Source organism: Myotis yumanensis, unplaced genomic scaffold (genome assembly GCF_028538775.1).
Source record: "Myotis yumanensis isolate MYYU_CA2020_CCGP unplaced genomic scaffold, mMyoYum1.0.hap1 SCAF_2, whole genome shotgun sequence".
Taxonomy (NCBI): Eukaryota; Metazoa; Chordata; class Mammalia; order Chiroptera; family Vespertilionidae; genus Myotis; species Myotis yumanensis.
The window spans coordinates 216,281,530-216,297,767 of NW_027223753.1; positions in this window are offsets into that span (position 1 = coordinate 216,281,530).

A 16,238-nucleotide genomic window follows, 5' to 3' on the forward strand; every position below is an offset into this window, starting at 1 on the left:
CACACACACAGAAATGAGGCGTGTTTGAAAGCACGTCCGGGAGTGGACTTTCTGAGCCTGTGAGAAGGGAGAGCCCTTCCTCCCCTGTGGACACGGGGCCCCCGCTGGTCGTCAGACTGCTGGTGACAGTCAGCAGCCGCCCGCCCTCCCCTCCCCTCCCTTCCCCTCCCCCTCCCCTGTCCTTCCTGAGGTGGCACCGGCTCATCCTTCCAGCTGCCCCGGCAAGTGAGCAGTGAGCCAAGCACTGTCCTCGCCCCGGCCCCGAGGGAGGTAAGAATGAAGACATTCCGTCCTCCTTCCTGAGGTGGCACCGGCTCATCCTTCCAGCTGCCCCGCCCAGGCCACCGAGTCCCTGGGCTGACCCTGGGCTGGTCACGCCCCTCTTACAGATGGTAAAACTGAGGCTCTGGCTCGTGAAGTGTGTGAGGCCACACGGCTAGAAGTCAGCTCTGTCCCTCCGGCGCCAGAGTCCTGCTTGCTGCCCCCTTGCTCTGCGAGATGGTGCCGTCTCCACAGGAGCAGGTCCCGGAGGCTGACCCGCACCTTTTGGGGGGTTTCCGTAGAGCTGCCCAAGCCCCGTTCTCTCCCCACCTCCCCCTCTGGTGTGAACAAAACGCCCCATTGTTTGCCTGGAGCTTTTCTGAAAAGAAGGCTTTACTGAGCCAAGGCTGCCCCCAAGTCAGGACCGGTCCTGGGCGTGAGGCCCACCCGCGCCGCCGTGGACTCAGAGCTGCCCCGGGCCAGGATGCGACCAGGCGCTGGGCCGGGGTGAGCGTGGTTGCCCGTCTCGCGCTCTTCAACGTAGACCCTCTCCTTCCTTCATCTCCTCGGAGCTGATCCCATCCCCTCGGGAGCTCGGCCTCTGACCCAGCCCAGGTCCCACCTTTTCTTTCCCCAGGAACGCTCAGCTCTCAGGCCCTCACTCCATGGCCCTGCTTACAGGGACCATCCCACACCGGACACACACACACACACAGGAACACACACACACAGGAACACACACAGGAACACACACACACGCAAACACAGGAACACACACACAGGAACACACACACACAGGAACACACACACACAGGAACACACACACAGGAACACAAACACAGGAACACGCACACACACAGGAACACACACACACAGGAACACACACACAGGAACACACACACAGGAACACGCACACACAGGAACACACACACAGGAACACAAACACAGGAACTCACGCACAGGAACACACACACACAGGAACACACACACACAGGAACACACACACAGGAACACAAACACAGGAACACACACACGAACACACACACACAGGAACACACACAGGAACACAAACACAGGAACACACACACACAGGAACACACACAGGAACACAAACACAGGAACACACACACACACGAACACAGGAACACACACACAGGAACACACACAGGAACACAAACACAGGAACACACACACACAGGAACACACACAGGAACACAAACACAGGAACACACACACACAGGAACACACACACACAGGAACACACACACAGGAACACACACACAGGAACCCACCCCCCTTGTCCTTCCCTGTGAAACACTATTTACACTATTTTACTCCCCTGGGAGCAACGGCCCCTCCTCATGTTGTTCTGGGTTTTTGTTATGTTTTGCTTTTTTATTGATTTCAGACAGGAAGGGAGAGGGGGGAGAGATTGAAACATTAATGATGAGAGGAATCATGGATTGGCTGCTTCTTGCACGCCCCCCACTGGAGATTGAGCCTGCAACCTGGACATGCCCTTGACCAGAATCGAACCCGGGACCCTCCAGTCCACAGGCTGATGCTCTATCCACTGAGCCACACCAGCCAGGGCTCTGGCTTGTTTTTCTGTGTCTCCCCTTCCCCCTCCCACCAGGGCTTGGCATGGGTGGTGCTGAGTGAGCCTGTGCCAATGAATCATTGAAATGTTCCCGGGAGGGGCCTGCTGGTCCTTGCTGAGGAGGGTGGGGTGGGGGAGGATCCAGGAACCCGCTCCTGTGCCTGAAACCAGCGCCCACCTTGTTCAGCTTTCGCTCGTGTTATGAAGACATGAAACCGCTGCCTGTGCCCCTCGCACCCCCCGAAGGCTGGGGAGCGTGGGAACCCTGAAAGGCCCTGGGGTGGTGTGTCTTGGGGAGCCGTGTCACCCTCCGTCAGGACGGCCCCTGTGGGTAGAGAGCGGGAGGGGTGGGGATGGAGACCCTTTTCAACCCAGTCCCAGCCCCCACCCCACCCCACCTCTCCTGCCCCTGCTCCCTCGGGCCCAGATCTGTGTCTGCTCCCCGCCCCACAGGACGGCACGGCCTCCGCCCGTGAACTTGGTGCTGTCGGGGCGCGGAGTACTTTTCCAACTCTCAGCCCCATTCCCACAGCTGAACTGAGAACGTGAACAGAGGCGAACGTCCCCTTTGGCACCGATCGTAAGCCGGCGTTCACTGCAGCCTCACCTGGAGATGCAATTTGATAGAAGAATGAGGTCTGTTAATCTTTTGGATTCCCTTAAAAAACAAAATTACTTGCTGCTCAAACCGAAAGCGGGCGCCACCTAGGGGCCTCGATGCCGGGAATCTGGGCTGGACGGCAGGTGGGCTCCGCCCAGCACTCGGTCCACAGCCCGGGGCGGTGTGTGTGTGTGTGTGTGTGTGTGTGTGTGTGTGTGTGTGTGTGTGTGTCTGCGGTTGTTAGATGAGTCACAGTAAATCGGGGCGGTCTGGGAGGAGCGACCGATGCCTTTCGCTCTGGAGTCCTTCAGCACAGCCTGGCAGCAGGGCTTCCCGACCTGCCATCCAGGCCGTTCTGACCACCTGCTGACGGACAGTCAGTCCGGTCCTCTTTGCGTTTTGTTTGAAGCAGAGCCCGGCGCCCTGGCTGGTGTGGCTCAGTGGGTAGAGCGTCGGCCTGCGGACCGAAGGGTCCCAGGTTCGGTCCCGGTCAGGGCCCAGGCCCGGGTTGTGGGCTCGGTCCCCAGTGGGGGGCGTGCAGGAGGCAGCCGATCCATGATTCTCTCTCATCATGGATGTTTCTGTCTCCCTCTCCCTTCCTCTCTGACATCAGTAAAATTATTAAAAAGAAGAAGAAAAGAAACAGAGCTGGGGAACGCCTGGTGGGCCCGCCTTGTCGCCAGCCATTGGTCACTCAGCCTCGTGCCGCACGGGGGTGGCCTCTGCCCCTTGGTGCCCAGGGGCCCCCCTCCTGGGGGATGGGAACTGGTTGGGCCTGCAGGCAGGTGACAGGGAGGTGGGAGGAAGTGAACACGAAGGGGCGGGGCCCGACACCCCGCGTGACACTCACACGTGTGGGCAGATTGGCCTCGGGAAAGAGCAGGGACGCTGAGGACCTGGAAACCGGGTTCCTCGGGAAAGTCAAGGCGCTCTCGACCCCCAGGCGAACCCCGGCCCGTCCATAACCCCGTGTCTCCACGGAGCCGCCACGCAGTTCACCACCCGCAGCGAGCACTGCAGGGGGAGCAGAGCTCAGGTGACCAACTCCCAGGCCCATTCCCCACCACGCTGTGCGCTGAACACAAGGGTCACCGTGGGGAGTGCACAGGGCCCATGTGGGTCTCAGAACTTGCCTGGCGTGTGGGCGACCCCGCTGCTGAGCTCACGGTGTGGGAGGACGGACGCACCCGCATCCACGGAGAAGGCCCACGTGCATTCCCCCCTTGCCGCACCCCCCCCCCCCCCACCCCGAGAAATCCCTTCGGCTGCCCCAGAATCGGCTCTGCGGCCAGCAGGTGGCAGCACCGCCTCACCACTGTCCTGGGGACTTGCTGGCTGACTCACCGTCTGGGGGAAATCCGTTGTGGAGTCGCTGGAGACTGAGGTGAAGCGGAGACACAGTTCAAGCCCTCCCCCCGCTCCCCGCCTTCCCCCTCTCCCCGCCCTCCCTCCTCTCCCCGCCTCCCCCTCCCGGGCAGCAGCCTCAGTACCTGGCTCACTGACTATTCCTGGAATTTCTCTTCCTTGCTGCCTGAGAGCAAGCATGTCAGACTCGCAGCCCGCCGGCTGCATGCGGCCCACAACACATATTTTTGGGGCCCAGCCACTATAACGGTTGTAAGAAACGGTTTAATGAAAATCTAGTAACTTAATTTTTACAATATCCCGTTATACGTAATCTATATCTCATATATAAAAGCCTAAGGGACGGAATGATCGCATGACCCACGACCGGTCGCTGTGATGCACGCTGACCACCAGGGGGCAGACACTCAATGCAGGAGCTCCCCCTGGTGGTCGGTACACTCCCAAAGCAGGAGGCCGCTCAGCTGACCGAGGGCGCCAGGGTGAGTGGGAGCCGCAGCAGCGTTGGCCGGCTGGTTTCAGCCCAGTCCCTGGAGGCCGTGCCGGGGACCCACCGGTGCACGAGCTTCCCCAACGTTCGCTAATGACGGGGGGCTGTAATCGTGTTGCATTCATCTCCCTTGCGCACCGTACGCGCACGTTTCCACTGATACCAGCAGCGAATATCTTAGCAGCCGGTGACCTCGTCATTCGTCTTGCACTGACTTGTTCGGTGTGCGCAACAGGAAATATTTCGCTTTCGGAGAACAAGAAAAATAGGTTTATTTGTGTCACGTTTATTAATTTGTGCAGTTATTCAGTGTCTGGTAAGTGAATGTTCAAGAAAAATATTAATTTTTATTAAAATGTTCTATTATTTTATGTTAACGATGGCTCATTTATTTCAGCCCTTTGTATTCAGCAGGTCTCTATCGAACTAAACCTACGTTTCTACGAAAACTGAAGCTTTTGATGTTTGCGGCCAAACCACTTCACCCTTGTTTGGCCTGTGTGAGCCTTTGAGTTTGACGTGCTTGCTGTAGAGATCTAAGTGTGTAGCTGTGGCCGCGGGCAGGTGAAGGCTGGACTCTATGGACAGACGGGCTTCCCGGCCCAGCTTTGCCTTGTCCTGGCTCCGTGGCCGGGAGTAACCCTCAGCCTCTGTTTGCTCATCCACGGATGGGAATCATAGAGCATCCACGACGGCTGTCACGAGGGTGAAGAACTCAGCGCAGACCCTGTGCTCGGCTCGGAGCCGCTCCCGGCCGGTACCTGACAGGTGCCGACTGCTGGGTGCACCTGAACGTGCGCCTCCTGGACGGTGTGGCCAGCAGGTCCCGTCCCGGAATGCACCCCCCCGTGGGCATCACGGTGTGGGTCACAGGACGGGGCAGCACCTGTTTCCTCTGCCAGGGCCTCCTGACACGCCTGCCCACCCACCGCGTAGCCGGCAGCTTCCCCTGGACACTCCGGAGCTTGGCGCTCAGTGCAGCCGCGCGTGTCCTGCTGGCTCAGCTTTGCTTCCCGTGATCTTGGACTCTGGGTCTCTGTTAGGGCACGTGTGTCACAACTCGGGCGGGAGACACACCTCGTTAGACACAATAGAGTGGGTGGGCCCCCTCTCTGTGGTAACCCCCCGAGTGGGTGGGTGGACCCCTCTATGTAGTAATCCCGCGGGGTGAGGCCCTTGGTTCCCTGCACCCCTGCCAGGTCAGGACACAGGGTGTGTGACGTGATGCAGCAGGTCCATGGGCTGTGGAGCCTGAAGGACTGGGAAGGAAGGGCTAAGGCAGCCGTGGGCAAACTACGACCGGCGGGCTGGATCCGGCCGTTTGAAATGAATAAAACTAAAAAAAAAAGACCGTACCCTTTTATGTAATGATGTTTACTTTGAATTTATATTAGTTCACACAAACACTCCATCCATGCTTTTGTTCCGGCCTCCGGTCCAGTTTAAGAACCCATTGTGGCCCTCGAGTCAAAAAGTTTGCCCACCCCTGGGCTAAGGGCTAAGCTGTGCCCATTCCCAGCACAGGTGTGCCCATCCCCCTGGCCTCCTCTTTGCTGGGCTGGGCCTGGGGGCGGAGCCTGCGGGTAATTTCACGCTGTTTTCCAAGAGGTCAGAGAATGAAGACGGGCAGGCGATGGGGCCAACTCAGCACCAAATGGGCTCAGACCCCAGGCTGACGCCTGAGACCCTGGTCACCTCCAGGAAGAAGATGGTTGGAGTTTGGGGAGGAGGGACTTGCTTCCCTGCACTGGACTGACCTTGGGTTTCCTGGGAGCCAGACAGCGGGCAGCGGGTCGGAAGGTTGATGGGAAGTGGGCTGGCTGATTGGAGCCCTCTCACTCTCCGGTGGTGAGCGTGGCGCCCTCTTTGCCGGGCCTCGGGTCAGCTGAGCTATTGTTATCCTGCTCCTCACGCTCTCCAGGCGGAGCACATGGTCAAGTCAGTGAAATTATTTTTAATGTATTTTAACCCAATTTAGCCAACGCAGTTTCGTGACCAGCGTCTGAAATCTACAGACACTCTGCGGGTTCCTGCCCCCACCTGGGTTTCCATATTAAATTAGTACTTCTGTAGCCCTGGCCGGTGTGCTCAATGGTTAGAGCGTGGCCCTTGCACCTAAGGGTCTCGGGTTTGATTTCCAGTCAAGGGCACATACCTGGGTTGCAGGTTTGATCCCCGGCCCGGTCGGGGCACGTGCAGGATGCAACCAATTGATGTTTCTCTCACCCAATCTCCCTCCCTCCCTTCCACTCTCTAGAAAGCCATGGAGACGTGTCCTCAGGGGAGGATTAATTTTTTTAAAGGCCTAAAGCAGCAGCTCTTTGAGTTTCTGGAATTTTTTCTTGAGCCTTAGTCGCTGGAGCACATCTTCCAGAGCACGCTTCTGAGTGCGAATGCACACGGGCACCTCCTGGCGGGTTCCTACACTGTAGTCTGAGTTTCTTTCCCACGAGCTCCCTGGGAGGCCGGCGCTGCTGGCCTGAGGCCCAGCTCTCAGCTCGAGGCTCCCCAGCCCGGGTGTCCCAGATCCCGGTGTTGGGGTTCCAGACCAGTTCCCCGATCTGTGCAGAGCACACGTGTCCTTCCGCACCCGGCCGGCAGGTGGCAGCAGCGCTCCGAGAGTCCCCGTGGGACCCAGGCCTCCTGAGGACCAGGTGGTGGCTTCAAAGGGGACCCGGGAAATCCCGCACAAGGAGCTTTAAGCTCCTCAAAGTAAGTGTCATCACGTCGGTCATGGTTCACACCCACCAGCAACAGACCAATGAGGGTGATTCTCGCAGTTTCTTTTTAAATTTGTATTGATTTCAGAGAGGAAGGGGGACAGAGAGAAACATCAATGATGAGAGGGAACCATTGCTCAGCTGCCTCCTGCAGGCCTCCCACTGGGATCGAGCCTGCAACCCGGGCCTGTGCCCTGACGGGGAATCGAACCCTGACCTCCCGGTTTATGGGTCGACGCTCAAACACTGAGCCCCGCCGGCCGGCCTCGCTGGGGTGTTTTTAATGACCGTTTGGCTCCTTCCCGATCTGACCATCGCCTGTGCAGGTCTCCACCCGTGTGATGGGAGTCGGGGCCGTCAGCAGAGTGGCTGTGGTTGGGTTGTTAAGTCTTTATTGTTGAAAGTGTTCCAGCCGCTTCCCCCATGACCTGTGGCTGATGTCAGAGGGCTTGGTCCCGCGTCACCTGCTGCTGGAGAGTCCCCAGGGCCACTGTCGCCCACTCACAGGTGAGCCGACGGGCGGAGGAGAGTGCGTTTCGTCCAGTGCAGTGGAGAGGGTGCGGGCCCAGGTGAGGACCCGCCGGGACCTCCGCCTCCTGCGTGTGGAGGCCACACAGTCCCTTCCGCACGGAGCTCTGCTCAGCGGGGGCAGCGCGCACCCCTCTTTATCAGGAACAAGTGTCCCCACTGACGGCGGGTACCGACGTTCTGGGCGTGAATTCTCGCAGACACCCGGACACACGGGCACCATGATCTGAGAGGCAAGCTTTCTACAAACTGTGTTTCTTCACCGTAAGGAGCCCACAGGACCCAACCCTCTTTGGACAGATCGGCAACATTCTGAGAACACTCCTGAGGGGGTGGGGGAGCTGATTTCTCATCTTGGGGACCCTCCCACAGGTTTTTCGGCCCCAGTTATCTCTGGGGCTCCTCCCGGCCCCCCACCCTCTAGAGCTGGCACACGAGGTTGCCCCAGCCCAAGGCCAAGCCCAGCAGAGCGTGAGCGTGGGTCTCAGGGCAGGACGCTCTGCTGTGGGCGCTGTGGGAGCCTCCCAGGCCAGGACCTGCAGCTCACCCCCATCAGGCATTTTGCAAAACAAGAAGCAACTCACAGACAGACATCAGAAAGGTGGTTCCGGTGGGGAGAGGAGGCGGAGGGAGAGGAGGCGGAATTGGGTAATGGGGTCAAGTCTATGCTAGTGAAGGGAAGCGGAGTCCTGGTGGTGAGCGCGCAGCAGGTGGTCGTTGCAACCTGTGGACTGAGGTGGGGGTGTGTGACTAACCAGTGTGGCTGCAGTAAATTTAATAAAAAATGAAGCAAGTTGTTTCTTGGGTGAGGAAACCCCTTCGCTGAGCCGGGAATGGGAAGTGTAGGCAGGGCTCCAGGAAAGGGTGGATGTTTGAACATGTCAAGCCCTTCGGGGAGAAGAGGGACGCCTGAACGAGGGGCCCGTACATACGATGTTCATGTGTGAGGCGTGTCTGGACTGCTGGATTCCAACCAAGACCTAGAGATATGGTCCCGTGACTGGTGTGAGTTCTGGGGGGAAGTCCTGGGACTGGGGTGCGATAGGTCCGTCTCCTGTTGGAGGGGCAGCCGGAAGGAGCTGTGACTAGGAAGGCGGCTGTTACAGGTGAACTGAGTTTTGAGAGTGACAAGGGCAGCCACTGTGGAAAACAGTGTGGCGGTTGCTCAGAACATAAAGAACAGACCTGCCTTGTGACCCGGGTTCCGCGCTGGTGTTTACCTGAGGGAATCTAAACTCTAATTTGAAAGGTCTGTGCCCTCTCTGCTCAGGTCAGCCGCATCTGTAACAGCCACGTGTGGGAGCAGCCCAAGTGCCCATCCATAGGTGAGTGGACAAGAAAGTGTATAAACCACGGAATGTCACTTCCCATAAAAATAATAAAACCTGCCCGCTGGCTCGGCTCAGTGGTTGAGCATTGACCTATGAACCAGGAGGTCAGGGTTCGATTCCCAGCCAGGGCGCAGGCCCCGGTTGTGGCTCGACCCCCGTGTGGGGCGTGCAGGAGGCAGCCGATCCGTGATTCTCATCATTGATGTTTCTAGCGCTCTCGCCCTCTCCCTTCTCTGAAATCAATAAAAATGCATTTAAAAAATAATAAAATCTTACCATTTGCAACAACAGGGATGGACCTAGAGGGTGTTATGCTAATGAAAGAAGTCAAGACAGAGAAAGACAAATGCTGTATGAATGACCTCACTTATATGTGGAATTTAAAGCACAAAATAAATGAATAAGCAAAATTGAAACAGACTCATAAACACAGAGACCACACAGTGCCAATGAGGGGGGAGGGGGAGGGGCGGGAAAGGGGAGGGGATTGAGAAGTACAGACTGGTCGTTACAGGACAGCACAGAGGATACAGTCCATGATATTGTGAGAACTGTGCTGCCAGGTGGGGGCGCAGTTCATAAATCCCGTGTCTAACGGTGACACTGCACATCTGAGCTAAGGGAGGACAGTGCTGACTGTCAGCTGTCATTGACAAGTGAAAAATCATCAATAAATCGGACCTCAGTTGAGAGGGATGGAAGGGGAAAAGAAGAGTAGGGAAACTTAAATCTAACAGTTCTATAAATAAACAAAACACACACAACTCAAAATACACTTCTTTCATCCCTCACCTTAAAGCAGGTATGGTAGGAGGAAGAACGGGCCCAAGATGGCCATGCTCCACGCCCTGGAGGGGAATGTGTCCGTGACGAGGCAGGAGCCGAGCGCAGGTGGACTTCATGTTGCTGAGGGGCTGAGTGAGGAAGGGGGACCTTCTCCCGTGTTACCAGGTGGGCACAGCATCATCACCCGGGTCTGAAAGGGGAGGCGGGAGTGGAGGGGGTGCAGACAGGGTCGGGGTCAGGGTCAGGGTCAGGGTCAGGGTGAGGCTGCACGAGGGAGACCTGACTGGCCATGGCCGGCTTCCAGGATGGAGGGCCCGAGGCCACGGCCTGCTGGGCGGCCTTCGTCAGCTGGGAAGGGGGAGACAGATGGTCCCAGAGCCTCCAGGAAGGCGCTGAGCCGCGTCCACTGCTGACCCCGCGCTCAGTGCGCCCGCGCTTCTCTGGGTGGGCAGCCGGGACTTGGCCGCCACGGGAAGCTCGCGAGGCGGGTCCGGCTCGGAGAAACAGGCTTGTGAAATGGCGTCTTGTGTAGCTTTTTTTCTTTTTAAATATATTTTTATTGGGGGCCGGAGGGGGAAACATAGGGGAAAAGGATGAAATACGTAATACTTCCAACAATAAAGATTTATAGAAACATACATTTATTCCAGAGAGGAGGGGAGAGGGAGAGAGAAACCAGTGAAGAGAATCATGGATCGGCTGCCTCCTACAGCCCCACCCTGGGGATGGAGCCCACAACCCGGGCAGGTGCCCTGACCGGGAATCGAACCCTGACCTCCTGGTTCACAGGTTGACGCTCAGCCACTGACCCACGCTGGCCGGGCGGGAACAGCTTCTCGTTTAGCTTTTAAATGATTCCCAGCCCGTGGGGGTGAGCGCTGTTCTGTGCGCAGGTATTTCATCCTGTGACCCCCTCTGGGAAGCACCAGGTGCCTTTTCTCTGGGCTGAGAGCCGGTCTGTTGCAGAAAACGTTGTTGCTGGTTTTCCAAGCTGGAGGGTTGCTTTGTCCCTTGTTGGCTGGGGTGAAACGTGACTGGGGATGAAGCTCCCATTTCCAAGCAGAGGTGGTGGCGTGGCAGGTGGGCCACGGCTGGGGGCTTTCTAGTCCCAGCAGGGGCCCGAGAGAGAGAGAGAGAGAGAGAGGCCATAGGGAAGGACCGGAGACAGGCCCCAGTCACAGGCCGCGGGAGGAAAATCCCAGTCACAGGTTTGGCCAATCAGAGAGCATGCTTTGCAGTAACAAGGAACCGAGGCCTGGAATGTTCTCGCCATGAGTTTGGAGGCGAGGAAAGCAACACTGGTTTTAGAAGGAAAAGTGACCATAATGCTGAGGGGAGTGAAGAATGCAGCCATGGAAAGGCACCTACGGGCGAGGTGAGCGCAGACGTGGGAGAGAGTGGAGACTGTGGATGCAGGGACGGGGGTGGGGGGCAGGGGGGCTCCTTTCCTGAGCCCCAGCCACCGGGCCCTCCGCGCCCTCCATGCCCTCCCCACCTGGGCACCCCCCCTCCCATGCCCCCCCCCCCCCCCATGCTCCATAACCAGTCCTCTCTGTTTAGGAGAAAAGCTTAGAAATCTCAGTGACCACGCCTGTCCTGCTGGTCAGCAGGAAGAGAGCAGGCGTTCCCAGGAGAGGGCGCCTGACCATGACCCTTTGCTAACTGGCCGAGGACTTCAGTTCATTCAACAGCCTCTCAGCCGGGAAAACGGGCCCAACACGGTCGGAGGGGCGTCTTTGTTGCTGCCGAATGCTGGGCTGTGCGTCCTTACAGCCGGAGACAGCGAGGGTGGCGCTTGCCAGGCGCCGGGTGGTGTGCCCCCCACTTCCTGCTCGGGAGTCCCAGCCCCAGGACTCAGGGTGTGCGGACTGTGGAGACAGGCCCTTCAAAGAAGTGATTGTGGCCCGGCCGGCGTGGCGCAGTGGGTTGAGCATCAACCTATGAACCAGGAGGTCACGGTTTGACTCCGGGTCAGAGCTGCCTGGGTTGCTGGCTCGATCCCCAGTGCGGGGCGTGCAGGAGGCAGCCGATCCATGCTGCTCTCTCATCATCGATGTTTCTATTTCTCTCCCCCTCTCTCTTCTCTGAAGTCAATGAACATATATTAAAAAAAGTTTTTAAAAAGGTGATTGTGGCCCTGGCCAGTGTGCCTCAGTGGATAGAGTGTGGGCCTTCGGACTGAAGGGCCTTGGGTTCAGTCTGGTCAAGGGCATGTACCTCCGTTGCAGGCTCGGTCCCGGTCCTGGTCGGGGCCCGTGCGGGAGACAACCAATCAGTGTTTCCCTCTGTCCCTCTTCCTTCCACTCTCTCTCAGAATCGATGGGGAAATATCCTCGGGTGAGAACAAAGAAGATACAAAGGAGGTCGTGTTGAGACGGGTCCTTAGGGTGGCCCTCGCCCCGTGGGCCCGTGACCTCACATGGAGAGGTCAGGACACACACGCAGGGAGCCATGGAGGCCACAGGAGCCAGAGGCGCCCTCTGCTGGCCGAGGAGAGGCCCCAGGGGCCCAGCCCTGTGTCTGTCTGCCTTCTGTCCTCTGCCCAGCCAGGCCCTGCCCGCGGGCAGGTGAGGCACCAGGGCAGGCAGTTAAATGCTCGTGAGATCAGTACATCTCCAACTGGCCGGGGACAACCGTCCGAGTGCTGCGGGGCCGGCACACCCTCTGGGGCAGGACGGGGGTCAGGAGAGCAGCCAGGCCTTCCTCAGAGATCCCTGCGACGCTGTGGCCCACCTCTCAGTCCTAGGGGCCGACACCGGATGGGCCCTGGAGCCTGCAGGCGAGGCCCAGAGCTGCCCGGTTCCGGTTTCACTAGCACAGCCTGAGGCCTGCACCTGGGCTGAGTGTTCTGTCAGGAGGCAGGGAAGCAAGGGCTGGGCAGAGTCCAGGTGTCAGGGACCATGACTCAGTGTCTTGTCCTGGCAGATGGCTCAGTCTCTTTTCCTTGGAGTTTTCCATTGATTTTTAGAGAGTGGAGGGGAGGGGGGAAGGAAAGAGAGAGAGAGGGAGAGAGAGAGAGACATCAATGTGAGAGAAGAGGGGGAGAGGGGCGGAAGCATCAATGATGAGAATCATCGCTTGGCTGCCTCCTGCACGCCCCACACTGGGGATGGAGCCCACAACCCGGGCCTGTGCCCTGACCCAGAATTGAACCGTGACCTCCTGGTTGCTAGGTCGATGCTCAACCACTGAGCCACGCCGGCTGGGCAGTTTGTGTCACTTTTAAGTCCTGTGGCAGCAGTGGCGAGAGTTGGAGTGCTGTCTGTAGACTGTTCCTTTGTCCCGCTGTGGATGGAGGTGGGCGTGGCCGTCCAAGGTGCGTGGGTCCTGGGAACCCCAGGCCAGGTTGGGTGTTGCAGGGTCTGCCAGCTGTTCCTCAGACGCCATAGAAAGCGCGAGAGGAGTGTGAGGTCGGATCGCTGCCCCTCCCCTGGGAAGCTGACCTTTAGGTAACTGTGCAGCCGACATTCCCTTTTGCTTACATCACATTCCATTGGTCAGACCAGTAACTTCCCCTCCGGACTTGCCCCAGATCCGGACCCGCCCAGAGAATTCCTGCTGAAAAAGCCCCCTAGATCCTCACAGCCTCTCCCCGTCCCTGGGGCTGGTGCCCGTGGGGCTCAGCCCACCTGGCTTCCAGGTGCCCTAATCCACTCAGTTCTTCACCCCTTTAGGCCTCTGTGCTCCTCCTCCAGTGACAGACAGTGGCCTCCGAAGAAGCTGTCCCGGCCGCAAGGTGTGGTTCACCTTCTTTCTCTGCACCCGTTGTCGGGGGTCTTGGTATGTCCTCGTGCCGGCCCCCCTGTGAGCCTGGCCCCCTGTGAGCCCCGCCCCCTGTGAGCCCCGCCCCCCGTGAGCCCCGCCCCCTGTGAGTCCCGCCCCCCTGTGAGCCTGGCCCCCAGGGAGTGGGGGGCCCTGCGAGCCCCGCCCCCGGTGAGCCCCGCGCCCTGTGAGTGGGGGGCCCTGCGAGCCCCGCCCCCGGTGAGCCCCGCCCCCCGTGAGCCCCGCCCCCTGTGAGTCCCGCCCCCCTGTGAGCCTGGCCCCCAGGGAGTGGGGGGCCCTGCGAGCCCCGCCCCCGGTGAGCCCCGCGCCCTGTGAGTGGGGGGCCCTGCGAGCCCCGCCCCCAGTGAGTGGGGGGCCCTGCGAGCCCCGCCCCCGGTGAGCCCCGCCCCCTGTGAGTGGGGGGCCCTGCGAGCCCCGCCCCCGGTGAGCCCCGCCCCCAGTGAGCCCCGCCCCCGGTGAGCCCCGCCCCCGGTGAGCCCCGTCCCCTGTGAGCCACAAGCTGGGAAAGGAGGGCGCAGGTAAACAGGGGAAACACCAGACTCCCGCGCAGGCAACGCAGAGGCTCCGCCTGCCCATCCACAGCCCCATCCGCACCTCCGTGCCTGGCCGGCTGCGGACACAGGGTGACGGCGGTCAGGGCCCAGCTGGGGGCGGGTGTCTGCTGGGCGGCAGGACCCGGTGGGGGCAGGAGCCCTCTGGGGAGCGCGTTTGCCGGGGCTCAGCCGGGACCCTATTTAGTGCGGCTCCGGGAGCTGGTGGGGAAGGTGCTGACTCGTCGCTGAAGTTGAGGGCAGGCAGCGGAAATGTAATTTCTTTCTTTTTAAATATGTTTCTTTAATTGATTTTTAGAGAGAAAGGAAAGGAGACGGAGAGAGAGAAACGTGGATGGGCTGCCTCCTGCACGCCCCTACCCGGGAGCCGGGATGGAGCCTGAGACCCTTGGGCCCGGCTGGAGGTGAAGGGCTGCGTCCTGCCCTCCCCGCCGCTCCTCTCCCTGCAGTGTCCGTGCTCTGTTCCCTTCAGATGTCAGCGCTGCCCTGGGGAGAGGGGACGCCAGAACCCACGCCAGATGGCCTTGGCCTGTGTTTTAATCAAACGCCCGTGTCCGGCGCCGTGGGCAGCAGCCACGTGCTGTGCAGAACAGACGGGAGCCGGCGCGAGCTTCTCGGGCTTTTGAGGTCAGGAAATGGACCCAGAGGCCCTGGGCGCGACTCCAGCGGCCTGGGTGCGAGCGCAGTGCTGCGGCCCGGAGGTCAGCCCTGGCAGGCATGGGAGGCCAGTCCTGGCTGCTGCTGCGGGTGGGGGTGCGGCACAGAGAGGCCCCATGTGCTCTCCTGTGGGCCTGTGGGCGGGCTCAGCATCTCCTTCACGTGTCTCTTTCAGGGTTTTCAGCCACCAAGTGCTATCCCATTTTATTTATTATTGTTATTTATATATTTGTATTGATTTCAGAGAGGAAGGGTGAGGGAGTGAGAGAAACATCAGTGATGAGAGATCATCATGGATCAGCTGCTCCCTGCATGCCTCCCTACTGGGGATTGAGCCCGAAACCCAGGCATGTGCCCTGACCAGGAGTTGAACCCTGACCTCTGGGTTCAGAGGTCATCGCTCAACAACTGAGCCACGCCAGCTGGGCAAAGTGTTATCCCATTTTATTTTTTAAAAAATATATTTTATTGATTTTTTACAGAGAGGAAGGGAGAGGGATAGAGAGTTAGAAACATCAATGAGAGAGAAACATTGATCAGCTGCCTCTTGCACACCCCCTACTGGGGATGTGTGCCCAACCGAGGTACATGCCCTTAACCGGGATTGAACCTGGGACCCTTCAGTCCGCAGGCCGGCGCTCTATCCACTGAGCCAAACCGGTTAGGACTGTTACCCCATTTTAAAGATGAGGAACCTGAGGTTCAGAGACTTAGCTAACCCAATAGCGAACCTGGATGGGTGCATACCACGTGCCGTGTGTACCCTCTGCAAGCCTCTCGAGTCCTGTGGGGGAGGCAGTGGTCCTCCCGATACAGAGCGAGAACCGGAGGCACAGGAGAGATGAAGGGACCTGCTCCGGGCTCCAGAGCTGGGTGGTGGTTTGGGCTCAAACCGGCTTTCAGGATTTCTTTGGAGCAGAAAGAGCTTTGCCCCAGGGGGTCAGATGGTCAGATGGCCACTGAGGGTTCATTGGAAGCTCACCTGTGGCCGTGAGACCTGCCTGAGCAGAGTGGAAGGGATGGGCAGGGAAGATGTCTCCAGGGCGGGAAGTCCGGTGCCTAACAATGTGTAAAACTAGAGACAACGGTTCGGGCTTGGACCTCACTCACCCCAGGGTGAGTCTTCTCCCTGCCCTGCCATAGTCCTGCGTGCAGACCTGCCTTGCAGGAGGAGCAAGGGGCCGAATAGCCTGGAGGACTCCCAAGCAAGCCCGTGCGATCCCCCTTAGGCTCTACGCCCTCAGGGCGATGGTGTCTGACCTGCATCAGATCATCTTAGGACACAACCTCCTGTCTCTTGACCAGAGTCAGAGTTTTGGCCAAACCAGAGGTAGCATCTAGGCCTCAGTTGTGTTTCAACTGTCGGCCCAGAAAAGCAGTAACAGCAGAGGCCGTGATGCCGGGGCTGGCTCAGGACCAGATGCAATGAGTAATGACGACCCCCCCTGCCCCCCCTCCAGCCTCCCGCCCCCAAACCATCCGTAGGGACCTCCGCCCTGAAAGGGCAGACCTGGGAAGCTGATGAGTACCCTGTGGAGATCCTTCCCTAAGAAAGGCTAGAAAAC